This window comes from Mesoplodon mirus (assembly GCF_964341445.2).
Source record: "Mesoplodon mirus genome assembly, chromosome: 15".
NCBI classification, from domain to species: Eukaryota; Metazoa; Chordata; class Mammalia; order Artiodactyla; family Ziphiidae; genus Mesoplodon; species Mesoplodon mirus.
In genome coordinates, this window is record NC_138991.1 from 25,045,661 (window position 1) to 25,070,305 (window position 24,645).

The 24,645-nt window shown below is 45.0% G+C and overlaps 1 protein-coding gene across 5 annotated transcripts in view; it reads right to left on the minus strand.

The window, feature by feature from the left end:
- RALY (RALY heterogeneous nuclear ribonucleoprotein) overlaps window positions 1-24,645 on the minus strand; it is a 79,888-nt gene that overhangs the window by 38,834 nt on the left and 16,409 nt on the right. The window contains exons 2-3 of one of the 5 annotated variants that reach the window (XM_082644847.1): window positions 17,273-17,346; window positions 4,620-4,702 (exon numbers count right to left, since the gene is read on the minus strand). The exons of 2 other annotated variants lie outside the window; for them this stretch is intronic. The gene's annotated coding sequence lies outside the window, so the exon portion shown is untranslated. The remainder of the gene's footprint in view (window positions 1-4,619; window positions 4,703-17,272; window positions 17,347-24,645) is intronic. 2 more of the 5 variants (XM_082644849.1, XM_082644846.1) reach the window with 2 other exon arrangements.

Here is a 24,645-nt window from a genome sequence, read left to right on the forward strand (position 1 = left end):
TAGATAACTTTGTCTATTGCCCTATGCACTTAAGTACACTAACTCTTGATATATTACGCTAACTGAGGAGATGGGGAGGGAGACGAAGGTAAGGGAGACCAGTAGAGACTCCTGATCCAAAATGACAGATACCTCAAAAGAAGCAATTTCTGCTTTTGTGTTAACGTGACCTTTTGTAGGATAGTTCTGGGGCTTTTTTCTGCATCTGCCCCACTAGGTCGTAAGTCCCCTTTATTCATGTCCTACTCATCTCATGATTCGGGTATCACACTTGCTGATGGACCTTGGTTTCCTGATTTATGGTTTCCCAGCTTGGGTTTTTGATCTCTTGGCCTTATTCTTAGGCTCAGATCCCTACCCCTCTGCCACAGTCAACGGCCTTAAAACTGCCCTCTAGGAGCTGTCAGTCACTCTTCTGTCAGGCTTGCTGCTCCAGTGGGACACAAACGTGCCTCATGAATACAGGCAAAAATCTTCAACAAAATATTAGTAAACCAAAACCAACACCATACAAAAAGGATTATACACTATAACCAAGTGGGATTTATTCTAGGAATGAGGTTGGTTTAAAATCCAAAAATCAATAACATAGTGCCATGTTAGTAGAATAAAGAATAAAAACCACACAAACAAAATCCAACATCCATCCATAATAAAACCTCTGAGTAAACTAGAAATAGAAGAGAACTTACTTGGCCTGATAAAAGAAGTCTACCAAAAAACCCTACAGCTAACATCATACTTAATGGTGAAAGACTGAATACTTTCTCCTTAAAATTGGGAACAAGAGGGCTTCCCTGGTGGTGCAGTGGTTGAGAGTCCGCCTGGCAATACAGGGGACCCGGGTTCGTGCCCCGGTCCGGGAAGATCCCACATGCCGCAGAGCGGCTGGGGCCGTGAGCCATGGCCGCTGAGCCTGCGCGTCCGGAGCCTGTGCTCTGCAACGGGAGAGGCCACAACAGTGAGAGGCCCGCATACCGCAAAAAAAAAAAAAAAAATTGGGAACAAGGTAAGCGTGTCTGCTTTCACCAATTCTGTTCAACATTGTACCGGAGGTCTTAGCCGGTACAGTCACGCAGAGCGATTTTATGGACGTTAAGATTATGTCATTCCTCTACTCAAAACTCTCCAGTGGCTTCCTATTTCACTCAGAATAAAGCCCTACACGATCTGAGTCCCTGTCTACCCTTGTGACTTCTTCTCCATAATCCACTCTCCCTATTGTTCACTTCATCTCTAGCTACACTGACCTCCTTTTGTTCCTCAAGACACTAAGCATGCTCCTGTTTTAGGGCTTCTGAACTTGCTGAACTCTATGCCTGGAATGTTATTCCCCAAGATATACACATAGCTCATACTACTTCAGCTCGTGCATATTTCTGAACAGATTTTATTTTCTCACAGAGGCCTTCTTTCATCACACAGTCCCTCCCTATTCCCTTACCTTGCTTTATTTTTATTCCTATGTACTCATTTGTTTATCCTCCACTAGAATTTGGATACAAGAGAGAAAACTACATTTCAAACACTTAAAACTGTGCCTGGCATATGGTGGACACTCAATAAATACACACTGAATGAATGGACATCTTTAAAAAGATATTCATGTACAGGAGAATGAATAAAGGCGGGGTTGGGAGGGTGGGAACCACTGTCTCAAGAGTCTGAGAAGGACCAGGGTTTTAGGTCATGGAGAAAGAGCCAGTGTAGAATAGAAAAAAACTTGGTTCTCTCAAGCCAGATTCTTCTAAGTTCTAAGCTTAGGTCTTTCAGTCACTGCCTGTGTATCCCTCTCTAAGTCTCTGGAACTTATAAAATGAGAATATCACCATCTACCTCCCAAGCTGTTATGAAAACGAAATCAATTTATGTATTCAATATAGCACCTGATAATATAGTAGATACTACAAATAATTAAACATTCTCTGATACCTCTGTCCCTCAAGAAGAACCTAGAACTACCTTAAAAATTACCTAGCTCCACCTTATTGAAATGCATAGATGTCTACAGGGCTGTTGCCCCTTAAGTTTGACCTTCATACCCATTTTAATTTCTTTCTTATCATTCTTCTCTTACCTCTCCCTTACTGTTAGCTTTCAGCTCTCACCTCTAGCTGCTGCTAATATAGCAGCTCCTCCTCCCCTTTTTATATGCCGCTCTTAATCTTATGGAGGTTTAGAAACCAGATTGCTAAGCTTGTTACAACAAAACATAAAAATAGGAATAAATTAGTGCTGTGCAAGGTCTTAAGGATGACAATGCTTTGCTACCTTCTTGTTTTTCAGTTGGACTCTGGAAAATTGAGGATGTTAGATAAATAAGATACTATATGGGTATCAGTATATTATACAGTACTTTACATAGAATCATTCATATTTTAAAATAGTCAATAGTAGAACTTCTTCACAGGGCAGTTGTCACGAAAACAATAAAAGCCAAGCTTGATGCCCAGGCCATGTAAAGGCCAGAAGCTATAGAACATTAGATTAACCAAGACAGAAAGAGAGGACAGCAAGAGTCTGGAGATTCAGAATAGGAGGGAAGGTTGGCCAGTGTGGATTCCAGGAGCATCAGGTTGGAGGACAGATCCCTCTGTGCATCCTCAGGCAGGCAGAGGGAAGAACAGAATGCCCCTTGCTACAGAGTAAGAAGAGAGTGACCTATGTCACTGGTCAAGAGCGAGAGAAATGGTGGGAAAACTGGAATGCCCACAGCCTCTGATAAGATATGAGGCTGCAGTACAAGTGCCTTTTTCACTAGCAGTTGGAGGGTGGGGGTTGGGGGAAGGCAGGGAACCTAGGGCCAGAAGAGGAATAGCCCTCCTGTTCTAACATGCTGGGGATGGACTCTTGAAACCAACTATAATATCTGTACTGGCAGTGGCCTTGGAGCCAGGTTGTGTGAGCTCATTTAAACCTGCACTCTGCAGCCCACATGCTGCAAATCATGGCTGCCAATGCTGCCTGGTTTTTTGTTTGTTTTTTTTTTTGCGGTACGCGGGCCTCTCACTGTTGTGGCCTCTCCCATTGCGGCAGGCTCAGCAGCCATGGCTCATGGGCCCAGCCGCTCCATGGCATGTGGGATCTTCCCGGACTGGGGCACAAACCCGTGTCCCCTGCATCGGCAGGCGGACTCTCAACCACTGAGCTACCAGGGAAGCCCTGCTGCCTGGTTTTGTCTCTGTGCCCTGGAAAGACTGAACTTGTGGAAAGACTGAACTTCGGGTAGGGCCTGCAGAAGGAGAGGAGGAGAAGGGTCTGGGAGAAAATTTACAGTGTAAATTTCCAAGGCAAAACCTTCCCTTCTACCTTTGGGGAGTGGGGTGGCAAATAGGTCAGGGACTGAGATGCCAAGGATACTTATAACACTTTCTTCTCACCTTCTCTCATTTCAGTCATGCTGTTTTACAGTTCACAAAACTTTCCAACTTGCATCTCCCATTTGATTGTCTACAATATCCTGCATGGTTGGTGCACACAAAATAGACATATGCGTGCAGTGAGGCACTCCAATTTACAAATAGGAAAATAGAGATTATCCAAGGGCAAATACTGAACGAGAAGATAAAAACCCAGGTTTTCCAACTGCAACTCAGCTCTCCAGGTCCCCATCTGTGCTGGCCCAAGTGCTTATGGAATCCCACGTGTTACAGATGTTTTCTTCTCCTTCCAGTCATATTTAGCCTTGGCCTCCGCCTGCTTGAAGGTTCTTCCTTTCCCCCTCACTAAAAATGCCATTGCTCAGAAAGGACCCCCCCAACTCTTGCCTGCCCTGCCGGGCCCTTCAAATAACTAGACCTCCTTCCTGAATCCCTAAGGAGGTCTGTTTTCTTGAACTTTATAAGAAAAATCATGATTCCAGGGAGATGAGCATTCCAAGGAAAGCCTGCCAAGGCAGAGAGAACAATGGTATTCACAGTTAGACTGACCTGGGTTCTAATATCAGCTTTACGGATTCCCAGGTGTAAACCTGGGCAAGTTACTTCAGTTTCTTGAGTCTCAATTCCCTCATCTATAAGATGGGGTTTTGTCTAGTTTAAATGGGATCCATAACACTATTGGTTCTTAATATGTTGATTTCCCCTCCTGTTTCACCATCTGCAGTCTTCCTTCTAAGATCCCCTGGACTTCCCTCTTCACACAGCCCCACACTAATCACTCCGTCCTCACCTCCACTGATGATCACATTCTGCAGGACTGATAAAACCACAGGATTTTCTGAAGCTGACTCTGGGCTTGGTAGGTCACAATCAAGACTGAAATCAGGAAAAGTCTCTAAGGGCTATGAAGTCACATTAAGAGAGCTTAAGGGAGAAGGGGTTTAGCTGTCAGGTCCAGAATACCCCCCAGCAGAAAGCAGCTGGCAGAAGCCAGAAGGAATTGAGCATGCTTTGCTTTATTCATGGCAAACGATCCCAGCCTGTCTCATGGCAGCTCCAGGAAAGCAAGTTCAATTCTCCTCCCAGTACAAAAGGCTGCCTATGACAGTCTCTTAGGCATGGAGTAGGAGAGGAATTATCTGCAAGTTACCTGTACTAAGGGTAAAAATAAGCCCCAAACTAGTTACCTTGTATCTTGGCCCAAGTTTGCCCAGAGTTTGCCTAGGCACCCTCACTCACCAGTACCAAGGCTGAGCTCAGCCAGCAATTTCCTCTTTTGCGTTACAGGGTCAGTACCAACTGTCTCAGGGAAGAGGGCTCACCTATAACAGAGAGAAATCAGTCAGGGTCTTGCTCAGAACAGGCATGAATTTAGGTCAATGAAGGCATGCAAAGTTCCTGCCCTTACATGTCTTGCATCCTAGCAAAAGATAGGGTAATAATTAAATATATAGTTTCAGGTTGTGCTATAAAGAAAAATAAGCAGAGTCAGGAAAGAAAGAATGACAAGGAGTGAGAATGAGGTCTATTTTAGATCAATCAGTCAAGGAAGACTTCTCCAAAAAGCAATTGCTAGACAGAGACCTGAATAAAATAAGGGGGTAAGACCTGCAAAGATCAGAGGGAAGAGTGTTTCAGAGAGGGGAAATAAGTGCAAAAGCCCTGAGGTAACAATAGGCAAGAGTAAGCTTGTTATGCTAAAGAACAAGAAGTCAACATAGAATATAGGAATGGGAAGAATGAGGTTCCTCCAGGCTTCAGTAACCTGGAACCCAGCTGGGACAAACTTCCAAGCACTCTTGAGATTGATTTCAGGTTTCTCTGCTCACCTCCTCCTCTGCTGCGTAAGGGACAGAGAAACTCCTATATATTACTTGGAATGTGGGGTAGAGAGAAAACAGAGAAACTCCTATGTATTACTTGGAATGTGGGGCAGAAATGACTGGGGTAAGGAGAATAGTTGCATATGCCAGGCACTGTTGTAAACCCTTTATTTGTATTAACTCATTTAATCTTTACAAACTCTTGTAAGGTTGGTGTGTTATTACATTTCCCCATTTTACTAATGGGGAAACAGACAGAGAAGTTAAGTAAATTTGCCCCAAGTCACACAGCTAATAGATGGTAGACCTGGGACTTTAACCCTGGAAGTCCAACCTCCAGGGCTTGCCTTCTTAACCACACACTATACCACTTCTCAAAAACAGAAGAGGGCCTCCCTGGTGGCGCAGTGGTTGAGAGTCCGCCTGCCAATGCAGGGGATACGGGTTCGTGCCCCGGTCTGGGAGGATCCCATGTGCCGCGGAGCGGCTGGGCCCGTGAGCCGTGGCCACTGGGCCTGCGCGTCCGGAGCCTGTGCTCCGCAGCGGGAGAGGCCACAACAGTGAGAGGCCCGCATACCGCAAAAAGAAAAAAAAAAAAAACAGAAGAAAAAACCCAGGAAACGCATTCTCTAGTCCTAGCGGACATGGTTCACAGCCCCCATTTATATCCAAGTCTGAGATCCCCTCCATTTACTTGCAGTCCAAGCTTTTTACTGAATACCAGCTGAATGACTCCCGAGTCCTTCGGCAGGTGATTCCAGAGGATACTGTGATCACAAAGCTATGATGATAACCACAACAACAATAGCCATTTAATAGCCACTAACATTTAATGCACACTTTGAAATAGACTAGGTACTGGGCTAAGCACCTTACATGTACTATTTTATTTCAGAGAAGGAATGACAGTTGCTCTAAGACCTGGGTAGAGGGATCTGTGGGGGACTCCACGCCTGGAACAAAGCAGCAAACACGAGGAACTAAAGGATCCCTGTAGGCCAGGGTCAAAGCACAAAGGCAGATGCACTAATGGGTGGGTGGTAAGAGGAAAGGACTATCAGCACCTCCAATTAACATGTCAACAAACTGAACTCATCTTCCATTTCCCAGCCCCCATGTTTCACCAAATGGTATAACAATTCTCCAAAGTACATTTTTTTAACATCTTTATTGGAGTATAATTGCTTTACAATGTTGTGTTAGTTTCTGCTGTATAACAAGGTGAATCAGCTATATGCATACATATATCCCCATATCCCCTTCCTCTTGCGTCTCCCTCCCACCCTCCCTATCCCACCCCTCTAGGTGGTCACAGAGCACCGAGCTGATCTCCCTGTGCTATGCGGCTGCTTCCCACTGGCTGCTTCCCACTAGCTATTTACATTTGGTAGTGTATATATGTCCATGCCACTCTCTCACCAAGTACGTATTTAGACTCCAGAATGTTCACTCATGCTCTCCAGCCCCTTCTTCCCTCATTTCCACAATTGCCAAGTCCTTGTAGGGGTTTTTTTTGTTTTTGTTTTCAGTCTCTAACAGCTCTATATCCAAATCATCTTTTTATTCCCTACTGTGTCAACTTCCTCTGGGTTCAGGATCTCATTATCTCCTGCCTGCACTGCTGGAATAATTCTTAGAATTTATTGACATTACAAGGACAGGCTGTTACAGCAGCCTCTTCCCTGGTCTCTCTTTCACTAGTCTCCCCCAACCCCTCCTGTTCCAATCTATTGAGCCCACAATGCCAGACTAATGTTCCTAATGCCACTTCCCTGCTCAAAAAAATGTCATGGCTCCCAATCACCTCAGCCTTGCTCTCTAGACTCTCATACCATGGGTCTGGTCATCATCTACCTTACCTCTACTGTGGGCTTTCCAGCTCCCATACTTTTATCCATGTTGTTGCCTCAGCTGGAATGCCTCTCTTCATTTGTACATGTTCAAATCCTTCTTAATCTTCAAGGCCTAGCAATTCAGTGAAGTTATCCTGAACCCTTTCTTACCTCTCTGTCATGTTCTTGAAACATCTCTGGCTGTGACTACTATCTGGCTCTGGCCTCACCATCCACTAAGGCTTCAGAACACTTTCCCTGTTGTTCTTCCTTGTAAAGATTCCTACTGCTTCCAGACAAGGAAAACCTAGTCAGTTAAGATTTCCGTTCGAATTCCTACTACATACATTTATTTATTTATTTATTTATTCATTCATTCATTCATTCATTTATTTATGGCTGCATTGGGTCTTTGCTGCTGCGTGGAGTTCATTCATTCATGCATTTATTTATGGCTGCGTTGGGTCTTTGCTGCTGTGTGGGGGCTTTCTCTATTTGCAGCGAGCGGGGGCTGCTCTTTGTTGCGGAGCACACGCTCTAGTCGCACGGGCTTCAGTAGTTGTGGCGTGAGGGCTCAGTAGTTGTGGCTCACAGGCTCTAGAGCGCAGGTTCAGTAGTTGTGGCGCACCGGCTTAGTTGCTCCGCAACATGTGGGATCTTCCTGGACCAGGGCTCAAACCCGTGTCCCCTGCGTTGGCAGACGGATTCTTAACCACTGTGCCACCAGGGTAGTCCCCTACTACTCTTATCTTACTCTGGATCTATCTCCTAACAAGAGACCTGAGTTTTAATCTGAGCCTCAGATTCCTTAACTACAAAATGGGGATACAATTCCCATCCAGCCTACAATATAGGGATTTTGTAAGAATCGATGTGACAACAGGAGAGGAAAGGGGAAGAGTTGAGATGGGAGATGCAGTCAAATCTTTAACAGCTCTTTTTTTCAGCTGCAAAACCCCAAGTCTTCTACCCAATTAAGCGAAAACAATTCCTGGGCCTTCTTAGCCATGGTCACAACTCTGGGTTAGGGGTTATAGAGGACGCAGGGATGAATGAGAACAAATCTTACCCTTAGGCTCCTGGCAAGAACTGCGGAGTAAAGTCCTGGTAGGACTGTGTCAGCTTCCTACAAAGGATGACTAAGAATATTAGGCAGACTATGGAAAACAGTATGGAGGTTCCTTTAAAAACTAAAAGCAGAGTTACCATATGATCCAGCAATCCCACTCCTGGGCATATTATCTGGAGAAAACTCTATTCGAAAAGATACATGCACCCCAATGTTCACAGCAGCACTATTTATAATACCCAAGACATGGTAGTAACCTAAATGTCCACCAACAGATGAATGGATAAAGATGTGGTGTGTACACACATACACACATACACACACACACACACACATACATGAATGAAATATTACTCAGCCATAAAAAAGAATGAAACAGGGCTTCCCTGGTGGCGCAGTGGTTAGGAGTCCACCTGCTAATGCAGGGGACACAGGTTCAAGCCCTGGTCCAGGAAGATCCCCCATGCCACGGAGCAACTAAGCCCGTGTGCCACAACTACTTAGCTTGCGCTCTAGAGCCCACGAGCCACAACTACTGAGCCCATGTGCCACAACTGCTGGAGCCCACGTGCCTACAGCCCATGCTCCACAACAAGAGAAGCCACCACAATGAGAAGCCTACGCACTGCAACGAAGAGTAGCCCCCGCTCGCCACAACTAGAGAAAGCCTGTGCGCAGCAATGCAGCCAAAAATAAATAAATAAGAAATTAATTTAAAAAAAAAAAGAAAGAAATCAGTCTGACTAGAAGTGGACTCAGAAGCTTCATTAGAGCAAGGGCTTAGGCCAGGCCTTGATGCAGGGTGACATGAAGACGTGGGCTACTATGCACCAGGCACTGGGCTAGGTGTTATGCTGGTAACCCTTGTAATACCCTGTGAAGCAAGTGATGGCATGCCCATTTTATAGCCAAGGTAACTGAAGATGGGGGAGGAGGCTAAGTGTGTCATTCAAGGTCAAACAGCTGGTAAGTAGCAGAGCTAAGATTTGAACCTAGGTCTGCTTTACTCCAAAGCCTAATATGCTTGCTTACTTACTTCATGGTCTGCCTTACTCATTATGTAGCAACATGAAAAGGGACCAGATAAACTCTTAAGTTCTTTCTACCTCAAAAATCCAATGATTTGAATGGGGGTGGGGGAGAGAAGAGAGGAGCAAAGCAGAGGTTTACTGCTGCTATGTCTTTCCCGTAAGACTGTGACCTTACGGCAGGTTTAGGGTCTTATTAACTAAAATGCCCAAGCATCTGACACAGCCTGGCACGTAGGAGACATTAAGTATTTAGGAAACCTGTGAGTGAATAAAACACCAGCCCTATCAACCTTTGTTCTAAGGTCTAGAAGTAAGGTCCAAAATCTCAAGCTCCATGTTCTGACTCTCAGCCCCAATATCTATATCAACTATCTACTAGTCTCTCAGCTGAAGGTATCCTTTTCCCATTCTTGTTTTCAGGAGTTAGGGAAGAGGTGAGAAGAGAAAAGGATATGAAAGGAAGTTAGGTGGTTAACAGAGAAAAGAGAGGTAGAAGAAAGGGGTGAAAGGAGAGAAGGTAAGGAAGGAAACAAAAAGGAAGGGGGTGCCAGGGCAGGATTAAAATGCCTGACACCTAGACTTTGAGAAAGGTTTCTTTTTCCTTCTGATTCCAGAAACAAAATTGTTTTTGTTTTTTTTTTTTAAGAGCAGTAGTAGGAATTCCTCTTTATATATTTTAAATGGAGGGAAATTGCTTGTCCAAATCCCAGACCAAATCTGTCAGCAGGAGGTAAAGTGAAATTCCTCAGGACTCCCACCCTCAGTTCTCACCACCTTCCTGCCCCAGCCTAATCCTTGCTCACCTGGTTTAGGCTGAGGCCTGCAGAGATCAGAAGACATGAAAGTTCTTCCTCTATTCCTCTGCTCCTTCTACAAAGGTTGCTCCAGGCTAATAAGCCCTGGGAGTCTAACCTTCTTTACAGATAAGGGGATACTGATACCCTCTGGACCCATCCACAAAGCTCCCTGTCAGGAAAGTTTTGTTGACTCCTAAGGGAAAAGTGTTTCTCCCCTTCTGCTTAATTTCTCAAATGTGTGTGAATGTACTGGGGTAAAAATGGGATGGAGGAGGCAAGGTCCCTTCAGTACTCTCTAGATCCTGGGTCCTAATACAGCTCAACCCTCTTTAGGTCTGATCTACATATTATATACAGGTATCTCTCTTTCTTACCAAATCAACAGAGAGAACCCTGGGCTGAGAGAAAACCTAAAGGCTAGCTCCAGTTCTACCTATAATGCATTGTGTGACCTTGTCAAATCATTTCACCTTCCTGGACCTTTTTTCCATATCTGTAAAATGAGGGTGATAGTATCTACTATTCTGGAGGATTTTTTGATGCATCAAACAAGATTGTCAAGAAACAGTTTAACTGTTTAAATCTATTTAGTTTGATATAAAGGTAAAGAAGGAATGAGGGGATGGTCTCTTTAAAAAATGAAATAAAATAAAAAGAGGGCTGTACCACCTTTCACTTGAAGAGATCGGCTCTGAGTGAAGAGACTTAGGAAGAGCTGTGGCAGAGACTGTCACTGTCTGTACCTCCACCAAAAGACAGTAAAGCGCCGAGACTGAAAAAGCTCAAGAGCTACATGTATGCAAATACCAACAGTTCCAAGTACAAAGAAGGTTAAGAACCAGTAGAAGTCACATATTACTCAGGGGAAGTAACAAAAAGTAGTAATGACCAATTTAGTGGTGAAGAGCTCAGGCTCTAGAATCACACACCTGGGTTTGAATCCCAGCTCTGTCTCTTACTAGCTTTGTGACCTTAGGCAAGGTATTTACCTTCTGTGCCTCAGTTTCCTACATTTGTTTGAAAAGGTTCCTGCTTCATAAATGTGTTATTGGGAGAAATAAATTAAATAGCATGGGAAAGCCCTTACCTCAGGGCCTGGCATAAGTGACTTAATGATAGATATTATTTTTCCATTTAAATACCACAAAGGATGAATCAAGCAATAAAAAAGGCCTAGGAGAAAAGAAAGAAATGTACATTTGCTATTACCTTATTATGTACCATGAGACCCAAAGCCTTAATTATTCTCATTTATTCCTAATAACCTCTTGAAATCCATAGAATTATCCCCATCTTACAGGAGGAAACTGAGCCTCAGAGAAGTAATTTGTCTAAAACCACACAGCTGGGAAAAAGAACTTACTTCAAGAGGTCTGACTGCAAAACTGTGTTCTTTCTACTACATATATACCTTGCCCTTTCTCATGCTCAAAAATAAGGAGCCCCCACATACTAAAATAGGCTCCAATAATAAAGTGTTAGGGAATGGACCAACTTCTCCCATTTTGTACTCGATGAAGCAACTATTGGTTTTGTATGCCTGGGGAAAAGATGGGCAGGGGTGAAATGCAAGTGCACCATCAAGTTCCAGAGTTGCAGACTGGACTTATCAGGCCTTCCCAAGGAGCTCTCACATTTGTTGCAGTAAAAGAGGAGACAGGGCCTTTTGCCAAACTGAATACCACACCCTAAAGGACAAGATGTTCTAATGCTGTTAACAAACAGGCAAAAAGACGTGAGAGGTGCCAGGGCAGAACTCAAATACCTGATCAAAACACCTTATACCGGGAGGGAATACAATGCTATGTATGAACACTTTTGCAAGAGTCAGCATGTACTGTGTCCTGAGTGCGCATATGGTCCCTATTTCTGGGAAGCACTTTACTATGGCCCAGATGACTGGAAGTTTACTCTTAAGACAAGCATTCCTTCCCTTGGGCTAAACTATTATTTTGGAGCATTCCATTAAAAAATAATAATTAAAAAAAAAAAAGGGAACAGGTCCTTACAGGAGTATATGGAAACCAGGAATCTACAGCTGGCGAGTAGGGGAAAGAAGCCAGGAAGTAAATTAAGAAAAATCTGAGAGAAGAACTGGGGCCTGCATATCAAAGGCTTTGGGTAGGGTGGGGAACCAAGCAAAAGACCTAAGACAAGAGAAAGGGAGTGCTTCAGGGGGCTAAGAAGATATTTTGACAGAAGAAATTATTTCCTACATATGTAAAACAAATTTTTTTAAAAAATAGTACATCCCTGGGACTTCCCTGGTGGCGCAGCGGTTAAGAATTCACCTGCCAATACAGGGGACACGGGTTCGAGACCTAGTTCGGGAAGATTCCACATGCCGCGAAGCAACTAAGCCCGTGCGCCACAACTACTGAGCCTGTGCTCTGGAGCCCACGAGCCACAACTACTGAGCCCATGTGCCACAACTACTGAAGCCCACGCACCTAGAGCCCGTGCTCCGCAACAAGAGAAGACACTGCAGTGAGAAGCCTGCCCACCACAACAAAGTGTAGCCCCCACTTGTTGCAACCAGAGAAAGCCCATGTGCAGCAACAAAGACCCAATGAAGCCAAAAATAAATAAATTAAAATAAATAAATTAAAAAAAAAATAGTACGTCCCTATAAAACCTCTGGTGTTTATAGAGTAGAGCAATCTCCAGGGCATACAGGAAGACTGACTGAAAGAGGTGTTTATTTTTTTTTGGCTGTGTCGCATCTTACTTGCAGCACGCGGGATCTTTCATTGCGATGCGCGGGCTCCAGAGCACACAGGCTCTGTAGTTGGGGTGCACGAGCTCAATAGTTGCGGCACGCAGGCTTAGTTGCCCCACGGCATGTGGGATCTTAGTTCCCTGTCCAGGGATTGTACCCGTGTCCCCTGCATTGTAAGGCAGATTCTTTACCACTGGACCACCAGGGAAGTCCCTGAAAAAGGTGTTTCTGAAGTGATATCTTCCTTTAGAGAGGGGAAGGAAAATAGAAGCTAGGTTCTCTAGGCCTCCGGGGTGACAACCAAGGCAGAAGTGAGCAGCCACAGGACATAATCTTAGCATAACAGCTCCAGGTTCAATCAGGCAGGGCTCACCTGCAGGTAGTCTCAGACCCATTTCTGCTACAGTCAGCACTTGAAGGTGCACAACTGCCCATAGACAGTAGGGAGTACAAGACGGGCCATAGAGCAAACAGTCCTTGTCCCAGGAGCCACGCTTGCCAATCTGTTTTAGTTCTGTCCAGCTTGCCCCCCTAACCTCTTGGCCTCAAAACTCTAACTGCTTCAATCTTCGTGGGGCCTGCTTTTCCCAGCCTGGATCAAACACCATGGTCCTGCAGTTCTAGACTCCTTCCAGTCACAAGAATACCTGACCTTGACTCTCATGAGTGGCTCTATTGCGTGTTGCCTATGCCCTGGCATAATAAACCAACTGGCTGTGTTGCCATGGGGGTTAAAAAAATGACCTCACAACATAATAAAAATGTAGCCAAGTCACAAAATGGCTCAGTAAAACCCTCTTCTGCTCCCCAACAAAGACAGGTGTCAGGATGCCCAGCATATCGCAAAAAGAGGCCCTGGAGGGCAGCTGGCTTCTTAATGACAGGTGACATTAGGGCTCCTGAGCCCAATCCATGTCCATGTATGAGAACACTATACATGCCATAAATAGATGAAACTCAATCCAGGCAGTCTCTAGGCTGCCTGGAAGAATGTCCAGAGAATACAACAGACCTGCAAGACAACCATTCTTGCCTCTGCCTTTTCTGGGCAGCTAACAGCCTTTCTCCTTCCTCAGCTGAAGCTGTCTCCAGTTTCCCCCTTCTCCTTCCCTGAAAGACCAACCCCACAGGAATCATCAAGGGAGGCACAAGTAATTACTGCTTTCTTTTCTCCATGCCAATGAGACAGTTGGATGGTTCCCCTTCCCCCTCTTGAGCTGGAAGCAAGAATCTAAGGCTTTATAATCTGTAACCAACACACCAAAGCTGGGGCCAGACAGTGCGCCGTAACTGAACCGTACAGAAGATGGCTTTTTGTCCCTGATGAGACCAGAGCTGGAAGAGGCCCCACCACTTTACAGAAGGAGTGGTAAGAGCAGAGTGAGAGGATCTGTCCAAAGTCACAGAAGGAAGGCAGTGGCAGGGCCAAAATCAGTCTCCTTACTCCCAATCAGGGCACTTCCCACATCATCCAGACTTCCTCCAGTACAGAATAAATTTGGAGGTGTCCTCAGTGTACCTGGAAACTGGAACTACAAATTTCAAGTTTACATATCAGTTTTTTGAATAGGTATTTAAAAAGCAATGACAATGCTCTGCAGAAGTGGACTCAGTCCCAGAACTGGGGTTCTGGGGCAGAAAGCCAGGATCTGAGAGACAATGCCAATTTCACCCCAAAATTTAAATCACAAGTAGATGGTCAGGCAAAAAAACAATCTGTTAACTTTAGTTGGGATTCAGCTCAGTTACGTGAAGACTGTAGATCCCAAGGGTGGGGTCAGAACTAGCCTTAAGAATGAATTTCAGGGGCCTCCCTGGTGGCGCAGTGGTTGAGAGTCCGCCTGCCGATGCAGGGGATACGGGTTCGTGCCCCGGTCTGGGAGGATCCCATATGCCGCGGAGCGGCTGGGCCCGTGAGCCATGGCCGCTGGGCCTGCGCATCCGGAGCCTGTGCTCCGCAACGGGAGAGGCCACAACAGTGAGAGGCCCGCATACCGCAAAAAAAAAAAAAAAAAAAAAAAAAAAAAAAGAATGAATTTCAGGTCTGGCGGATAAAAGACCACTTTAGTATAGAACACTAGGACCTCATATTTCACAGATGAGGAAATCGAATCTAGCACTATTTTTTTTTTCATACACGTGTTGTTTAGAAGGCACCCAGTCTCGGGTGTTTTTGTTCTAGCAGCCCAAACAGACTAAGACACATGGCTTTATCCTAAATGTCAGAGGGCTGTCTGCTCTCTAAGGAGACTGACCAGTGATTACCTTACTTAATTTTCTGGCCAACTGTCCATGTCATTGCTTCTTATCTCAGGGTAATCACAGAGTTTTGTCCAGAAAACTAATTTTGGGGGGAACTTCTCTCTTTCGCTTGGTGGGGAGTATTTGTCCTCATTTTTATTGGGGTTACCCCATTTATCTGTTTTTATCTCATCTTTCAGGAATTCCTTATTGTTTCATCTATTGGGAGTATTTCTCCTAGTCTTCCAACTATGTCACAGATCTCTAGCAGACGATCACTCATGCCAAAAACCGAATCTGGAAACTGGATTAAGACAATTTCCATAGTTTAAATAACAACGCCAAAAGGGAGACATGTCTTTAAAAAGAATTTAACCACCAACAGATATTTGCAAAATCGCAGTTCAGTACTTTATACAATGGTTATCCTTCAAAACATACAAACTGGGATCTGCCATAACTTGGGCTGTGATACCCCCAAGTGACATCTCCCCTTGTTGCAGGAAAGACAGTGAGGCATGAGAGGATGCTCATGTCCCAGGTCTTAGGCGAGTCCCTGGGATGGCCACCGAGTGTGGCTTCTTGAACAGGAAAGAATTCAAGAGCGAGCCAAACTAAGATGAAAGATGGTTTACTCAGGGAGAAACAGACTCCACAGACAAGAGTGTGGGCCATCTCAGAAGGTGAGAAAGGCCTCGAATCTAGCACTATTGAGGGCATCACAGCGAAAGACCCAGGGTGAAGCAGCAGACAGAAGGATGCTATGGCTCAGAGCTAGCCATGACCTGCCTGCCTAGCCACGGTCAGAGGAAAAGGAAGGCAGAGCCTCTGGGAAAAGGAGCCAGCATATGCAAAGGCTGTGCTGAGAAGAAAATGGTTCAAGTTTTTAAACTGGACTAATTTGTAGAATCTAACACAATTCTTTAATCTCTTTTATTTTTTTAACCTGAAGACAGACTGTCAGCCTCTAAAATCTCTTCCCTTCCCTCTCACTTCTATCCTAGCTCTATCACTTCAGGTTGGAGTCAGCAACTCAAATCCAGTCCTCAAACAATTCTGACTCCAGGCAGGAAATATTTAAAACAGTCTTCGCCCTAACTCCCATCTCCTATCCATACGGCCTGGATGTCAACCCTTCCTCTCTGTTCGCCTGTACCACAGAATTGATTGTGGGGTTCCTTGTGGTATTCCAGGATATTGCCAGTGCTGACCACCAGGCTTCAACTTCTGGAGGGCACAAAATCATGTACTGTATTCTACAAATGGCCCCAGGTCCATGTGAGAACGCCTGCCTCAGGTCACCTGCCTAACACCTCAGGCCCTCCTAGGACTAAAGCCCAGCTCTGAATCCAAGACTAGGCCTTCCCACCAGTAGCCAATCCTCAGAGACTGCCTGCCAGCCTAGACTTATTCTTGAGTTTGCCACTCTCCCCATCCTTCTGCAGGGAAGGCAGCATGGTATAGTAGAAATAGCATGCATACAGATCTGGGTTTGGGCCCTGGATCCGGCCACCTAAACTGGGTATCCTTAAGCATTATTATTTACCTGCTCCCCTATATCCTCTTAAGAGCTTTGATTACTGTCTGTTTTTTCCACCACTCTCCCCTATGGGAAGAGGGAATATTTAGGTATTTCCCTGTATCCTCAATGAGTCAGTCTCTGTCTACTGAATGATCCTCTAAAACTAAGTTCCCACATCTGTAAAACGATATCTGTGATGATATCACCTGTCTCAGAGTTATGAGATAAAGGAACAAAAAAAATGTAAATTGCCTGGATCAGTGCCTGGCCCTTATTCTTATACTCTATCAAGGATATCAGGGCCAAATGTTTATCTGTACTGAACTAGACTGTCCATCCTAGAGACACAATGCCTGCTGAATCCTAGGGTCATCTGGACCTGACCTCCAGTGTCTGTTCCACTCCAGTAATTAGACTGAGTGCCAGTTCCTAGAACCTTGCCAGTAAAAACAGCTAGAGATATGACTATTCTCCTCACAGTCAAAGGCAGTGAATTTGAAGCAAATGATGTATGTATATACACAAATACTCTAGATTGAAAGGAGGGGGGAACACAGGATAAAAGAAAAAAAGGGAAAAGGCTGTGCTCTGAAGTTGAGGTCTTAAAGAAGAAAGCCCAGATCCTAAGAGGTAGCTAAAGTCATTTGAAGGGCCAGGAACAGGAAACAAACTGGCTGAGGTCACACAGTAAACTGAAGGGAGAAATGAGTTTGGAACCCACCACTGCGGTCTCCCATCTAGTGATTTTTCCTATCCTCCAGGGTAGATGCACAGCATTCTAGGAAAAAGGGAGTGAGTCATAAGGGATTCAGTGTAGTGGCAGGGAGAGACGCATAAGGGATATCAAGTGGTACTTACATAGTTTCCTGCTTTGAAAGGTGACTGAGAAAGAAATCAATCCAGCCTTTAGTTTTGCAGGGGGCGAATAGGCTCTGGAAGTTAAAGGGCAGAAATAAACTCAATCTGGCCAGAATAAGTGCCAGCAGTTAGGGAAGGGGAAGGGCACAGGATGTCCTCAAACCATCATGAGCCCTTCTCCCACAACACCAGCGGCTCGGGGAGACCAAAACCCTCTGCCCACCCATCCCCAACTTCACAACTCAGACTGTAAACTATGTTCCAGGTTTTCTAGGATATCTGTCCTTCCCAACAGTGGGCCCTCAGATTTATAAAATTGGGGGGGGGGGTGAAGTATAGAGAAGTAGCAGAATAAGAGTTCTGTGCCATGAGGAAAAATCTGATTGATTCTTTTCTTTGTTCTATTCACAATATTCACCTGAACTTCTGGGAAGATAAGTGATTTGCCCAAGGTCACACAGCTAATAAGGACAAATCAGGACGTGCCTGCATCCTGTGTCCTTTGTGATATGGTGACTTTCAGCGAATTTGACCTTTACAAAGTTCTGAGAGGTAGGTAGGGCAGGTGTTCTCTGTTAAATCATGCTGTCCCTTCTTCTGCAAAGTCTCATTTGACACCTCCCATTCATTTCCGGCTTAGTCCTGACATTTATCTCCTCTTCCAGAACTTTCATAATTACCTTCTAACTCAGAGGTCAGCAAACTTTTTCTGTATAGGGCCAGCAGTCTCTGTAGTATTCAACTTTGCCAAGGTAATATGAAAGCAGTCATAGAGGAACAAATGAGTGTGGCTGTATTCCAGTACAACTTTACAAAAAGAGGCAGCGGACTGATTCAGCCCACAGGCCAGTTTGCCTGACATCTGTTCTAACTAATCTCCTGTCTCCAATCACCCTGTCCCTCAATCCACCACACACACTCATACCACAATCCTACACCCTCAATGGATCCCCTTTGCCTACAGGATAGTTTAAACTCTACGTCATCCTCTATCATATCCTTCCCTGCACACTGTACTCCATCACAGCAGGCTGTCACCTGGCAACTTCTTACCTTCCACCATGCTCTTCCCTAACACCTGCAATGCCCTTCTCCATTCCTCTGCCAATATTACCTATTTCAGGGACAAGCTCAAATGCCAACACCTGTGAGAAGTCTTTTCTGGCTCTGCCTTACATAATTAGTCACTATATGGCTGTCCCTCACCCACTACTGTCTCCCTGCTCCCCCACAATTCTAAGCTTCTCAGGGGCATGGAGTGTGTCTTATTCAACTCTGTATCCCTTGCAGTATCTAACGTAACACCCAGTGTCCACTGACTGAACAGGCTTCTGGGCTAAGAGAAAGTCATTAGAACATGGGAATCTTTGGTTCTAACAGAACCATGAGATGACTCACAGCACCAACAGAGCCTTCACGTTGCTTCAGGGGCTGCCTCCCTCCCTCCCCATCATGTTCCCTGTCTGGCCAGGTAACTAGTTAAGGTAGGGGCCAAGACCAGGCATTTCATTAGGTGGCTTCTAGCCTATGCTATGCGTGTGAAGAGAAGAGGGATCCTCTTTTCAGAGCTCCTTGTCCCTGACCTCAAACTGTATCCTTAATACCAGCCATAAACTGATCCCAGATACAGATTTAGCCCTAGATCATCAGACAGCCTTCTAACAAGTGCAGATCCCCCCGAAGACAGGAGATTTCACCCAGGGAAAGGCTCAGGGCATTCAATCCAACCTCAACTGAAGTGAGAACTCAAAGGTATGTGGTAAAAATCATCATCAGAAGCATCTCCTCTGGATACAAAGGGACCTCTACTGAGATTAAGGGGTCCTGAACACGCCTGTAGCCTACAAGTAAGACTATCCTAGCCTGAGCAAGCTGTGAGGTCAAAGACTAAATTGCTAATGGGGAAAAACAAAACAAACATACAAAAGAATTTTTCTCCTAAGCCCAGAACAGAACAACATTCCATCTGGGTAAGTAAGCTTGTCACAGGCACGGGGTACTTAGCATATCTGCCATTCCAGGATTACAGCTGTCAAGTTTTAATTAGGGTAATTAGAGTTAAAAATGTAATTTCATTTCAGGGATACTTTGAACAGATTCCATCAATTTCTTTTTTAAAGGAAAGGAGGGGAAGGCAAGCAGAGGATTTTGCCATCAGAGAAGCAAAGCCCTGTGCCTGAGCCAACGAACTTTCAAACCACTGCCAAGAACCCCCAGCATCTCTGCAGGCTTGGCCCAGAGTGCAGAAGGCTGCTGCTCTTCAGCTTTCCTCCCTAGTTTCCTCCCTGAAACTAAGTTTCAGTCGGCATCTGCTAATAAATCTACCTTCTTCTCCCTACCTGCTCCTGTGTTACTACCATTCAGTGACTACTATTACAGCCCTAAGTCTAGTAAGGGGCAAGGGCTGTCAATCTGATGGGCTACATGTTAGGGACTACTCTAATGTCCACCCCTTTATCAACTGTTCCTGGACACATCTTTATGCTTTCCTTTGTGCTAGTTCCCTGGTCTGGAGTGCCCTCCTTGCCTTGCCTGCCTCTACTCTTACTCTTCCTTCAAAGCCAGGTCAAAGTTATCTCCCCCAGAAAAACCCACTTCCATGCCTCTGTGATCCCAGAGAATCCTGCATATGCCTCTATTAAGGCACATACAGAATATACTATGGTCTGTTTCCCTGTTTGACTCTGATGTTAGATTGTGAGGTCTTTCAGGGCAGGGACTGGGTCTTTACCAAGGAATCCTTAGCTAGCACTAGCACAAGCCCTGACACATAGGAGATACTCAACAAATATTTGTTGAATGACCAACTGTAGGGGGAGTTTGGTCTGAGCACACTGGTAGCTGAGCATATTAAGCCCTCGGGTTCTACAACGCATAGAAATATCTGGTCGTGAGTCCCTCCCCCCTCCTTGCACAGGGCCAGTTCAAAAACCTGACTCAGCCCTCCCACTGATCCCAAATGATGATTGATCTCTCCCACCAGAGCCTGCTCATTCCTTAGGGACCTTGGAAAGGAGATGAGAAAGCCAAAGCAAGCAGAGCATCTCCCCCCATCCTCCTCAACCACTGGTTTTAAGGGATTTCCTCCAGTCTTTGAAGGGTTCCAGGGAGAGGGCCTCAGCTCCAGTTCAGTCTATAGAAGGGTAAGGGATGGCCCTGGGTTTTTTTTTTTTTTTTTTTTTTAAAAGGGGACTTCCCTGGCCATCCAGTGGTTAAGACTCCAAGCTTCCAATGCAGGGGGCACAGGTTCGATCCTTAGTCAGGGAACCAAGATTTCACATGCCATGTGGCATGGCCAAAAAAAAAAAAAAGGAAAAAATGAGAAAATTCTGAACAGAAAAAGATTCCAAAAAAAAAAAAAAAAAAAAGTTCACTGGCTTGGAATGCAAGTGTTGCAAATGCTCAGAAATGTTGTAGTGCAGTACAACACAGAACATGCTATGTGACACAGGGCAGCCAAGTCACTTCACTTCTCTGAGCTCCAGTTTCCTTTTCAACCTATCCCGGTAAGTTGTTAGGGGAAATGGACACACAAAGAGGCTTAACCCAATATTAACACGAAATGATGTTGCCATCTGAGGAGGGGGCCTGTATTATGTACCTAGCACTATATTATATATGAGTTTATAAAGGTGAGGAAAACATATCGATTTCATAGTAATCAGATTCTCCCCAGCTAGGAGTACTCCTCCAGCTTCCTCCCAGGCTCCCCAGGCCTGGCTGCAGGCCCATATCGATCCACTTCTAATTAGGAACTGTGTCAGTGCTTCTGACAGAAGGTCAGGGCCCAGGCTGCCTCTGTTGGCCTCTGGACAAAGCCTGAAATGCCTTGCCCAGGGTAGACAGAGAATGGACACTTTTATCGTAGAAAAGTATCCCAGATTGAACTCATCATAAAGCAGCATAAAATTTTAGAGCTGAAAAGGTCCTTTATGAGCATGAGCTTTGTTATATTACAGTTGAGAAAGCTAAGGTCCAAAAAAAGATAACTTGTCCAAGGTGGTACAGAAAGATAACGCAGATCTTCTCACTTCTAGTTCTTTCCTCTACATCAGTGTTTCCTAACCTGGCTACACAACAGAAGGACTCTGGGAACTTGTTAAAAATACAGTTTTCCAGGCCCCACCCTAGAAAGTCTGACTTGGAACATCTACAGTGGCTCTGGCTCTTTTGCCAGTATATGATCACCTTCCAATAGGAGTGAACCCTGAAATCACAGGATCCAGTTTGGAACTAGGTTCAAATACACCTTGGCTCATAACAGTGTCATTTAGAAGCAATCCGCTATTGTTTGAGCCAGCCCTCCCCCACCTCCACAATAACAGGGTTACTCTAGAGGCCTTAGTCAAAGGATCTGTCATAAATGGTTCAGACTTCCTAATGGTCCACTAGCTTGGCTGTCGACAAAGACATTTCCTTTCAAAACTAGTCTGAAACTAAAATGTCTCTATGAAGATTAGAAATAATTAAGGGAGATTTAAGGAATAGTGGGAGATGGTGTGGTATTGAGTGTATGGGACTGGGGCACGGGCAGATGTGTCTGTACGTAGGGGAGTACTCGTGTGGATACGTAAGGGAGAGGACAGTGTGGTGTCTGTAAGACGGGCTTGCAGGTACTTTCGTGGCACACACAATCCTGTGTACCTAGGTAGAAAACAGTGGGACAAGGGCATAGGAGGATCAATGTGTGGGTATAACGTATAAGGGAGATAAGTATTGGTGTGTACAGAACAGAAGAAATATGTGCACCGTTGTAACTCAGTTGTGTGTGTATGTGTTGCAAAGCATACAAACCTGTAGGGACAGAAGGGAGTGTGTATGTGTCTGTGTGACCCAGACACCTGTATGCATGAGAAAACAGACCAACGAGCATTTCTGACTCATCCAGCCCTAGCTTTGCTTGAAGGCTCACACCACTCAAGGGCAGGCCTGTCTGCAGAAATTTCTCATTAAAATTGACATTTTGACAACAACTAAAAAAAATAAGATGACAACAACACCCCCACCATCGTGGGAGGTTAAAAAATGTCAATGCTAATAAAACATAAGAGACAGATGAGAAGCAATTATGCCATGATGACTTCTCAGCTTCACAAGAGGAGGTGGTATTTGGAGTTAAATACTGTGTAGCTGATTCACATCTCAACCCAAAGGCCTGGATTCCCTGGGTTGCCTGGGGAAGAGGGCAAGAAAGAAGAAAGTAGGTAGAGAAAGGTAAACAATAAAGCTAAAAAAACAAAAAAACAAAAAACTGGAGCACTAGGGGGACTTCCCTGGTGGTGCAGTAGATAAGAATCCACCTGCCAATGCAGGGGACACGGGTTCGAGCCCTAGTCTGGGAAGATCCCACATGCCATGAAGGAACTAAGCCCGTGCGTCACAACTACTGAGTCTGTGCTCTAGAGCCCGTGAGTCACAACTACTGAGCCTGCGCGCCACAACTACTGAGCCCGTGCGCCACAACTACTGAAGCCCGCACGCCTAGAGCCCATGCTCAGCAACAGGAGAAGCCACCGCAAGAAGCCCAGGCATCGCAACGAAGAGTAGCCCCCGCATGCCACAACTAGAGGAAGCCCACGTGCAGCAATGAAGACCCAACGCAGACAAAAAAAAAAAATTACAAAAAAGAACAACAAAAAACTGGAGCATTGGGAAGATGAAAGAAAGGGAAAGGACTGAGAAGAAATCAAAAGTAAAAGACAAGTGGGTCACAAGAGAGGGAGAAGGGAAGGAAAGAACAGAAAGAAAAAAAGGTAGAAGACAGGAGAAAAGAGAATTTCCTTTAGGCTGGCCTAAAAATTTAGCACACATTCTAGAAAGCATTCTAGCTTAGGGCAAGAGTAAATTAGTAGGTGGGGCCTGACCTCTGTACTTTCTCATTGCTTTTACTCTAACCATTCCCTCCACCTGGAATGTTCTTCTCACCATCTTTGCCAACTGAACTTCCCCTAAATCTCAAAAGAAATATTCAAATGCTACCAGCTTCTAGAAGCTTCCAAGATTTCTCTCAGAAGTTATCTCCAAGAACTTCCATAAACTGCCAGAGCACTTTATCATATTGCATTTATCGCTCAACCGGATACCACAGGTATCTATGTACATATATTTCTGTCATTCATTCTGCAAGTACTACTTGTGCCAGGCCTGTTACAGAGACACACGGGAAACAGAGGTAAACAGCACACTGTCTCTTGGCTCATAAGGTCTCAATTTCAGGAATGAAAGCAGATTCATGTGTGATACAGCACCAGAGTACAACTACTGAAGTAGAAGCAAAGTAGAAAGAAGATCAAAATTAATTCTGCTCATGGAGTGATCAGGGAAAGCTTCACTGAGGAGGTAGCATTTGAACTGGTACGAAAAGATGAGTAGGAGTTTGTCAGGTAAAGACAAAAAGGAGCCCAAAGAGTTTCTACTCAGAGGGAACAGTCAGAACAAAGTGATTCTACTGAACAGGAGCACAGGGAACAGTGGGTGTTAAGCACTGTGCTGCTGACAGAAGGCAGCAAAGTGAGGTGGCACCAGACTATATGAGCCTTATAGTCAAGTCCATAGTTGAGATTTTATCCTTTCCAACCTGGGGTGGAGGTGGGGAAGGAGAAGGGACATTTAAAATACATATAATCTCCTTTATTTAGTTGCCCTACTTTAGAGCAAGTCCTCTCAAAACTCCCGGAAAACAGGTCCAATCCCAGGCTCTGCCTACTGCAGTGGCATCACAAGAATTTCGCATGGAGAAGGGCAACAGTGAGAGAAAAAGAAAGGACGGGGGCGGGGGGTGCAGAAGGGAGGTAGCAGGGTTCAAGGAGGAAGGAGCCGAAAGGGAAGAAAAAGAAGAGGAAGAGAAGAGGCAAGGAAGTCACAGGAGGGAACAGATCTATCTTGGCACTGAGGTTCTTTGTTGCTGAGCTGTCCTCTACATCTTTCTAGGTAGAAAAAATAAGGTCAACATGATGCTAGTCACAGAAATAGACCCTTTGCACCAAGATGAGGCTGAGCATATTACCGCCACCTCAACCCTCCCTTTGCTTAGGATGATAGGGCTGTACTAAGAAGTGGAGTTTGCCCAGCTCTACCAACCATCCCAAAGTATGCCAGAAGCCCCTAGCCCCATGCCCTAAGAGCATGAGGCAGGGGCACCAAACAAAGGTCTAGAGTTTGAAGCAGGGGCCTGCCCAAGACCTAAGGCTGCTGCTTAGGATCCTAGAGGAAAGCTCTGTTACCTTCTCTGGACTTTATTTCAATCTGCAAAACAAAGAGAGTAAATGTGATGCTCTCTAAGGGCTAAGATATTACAGAAGCTGCTACCCACAGAGAATGATATTTAATGTGGGAATTTTCCTAACCTATCAAGTCTTAACTTCATTCTTTCC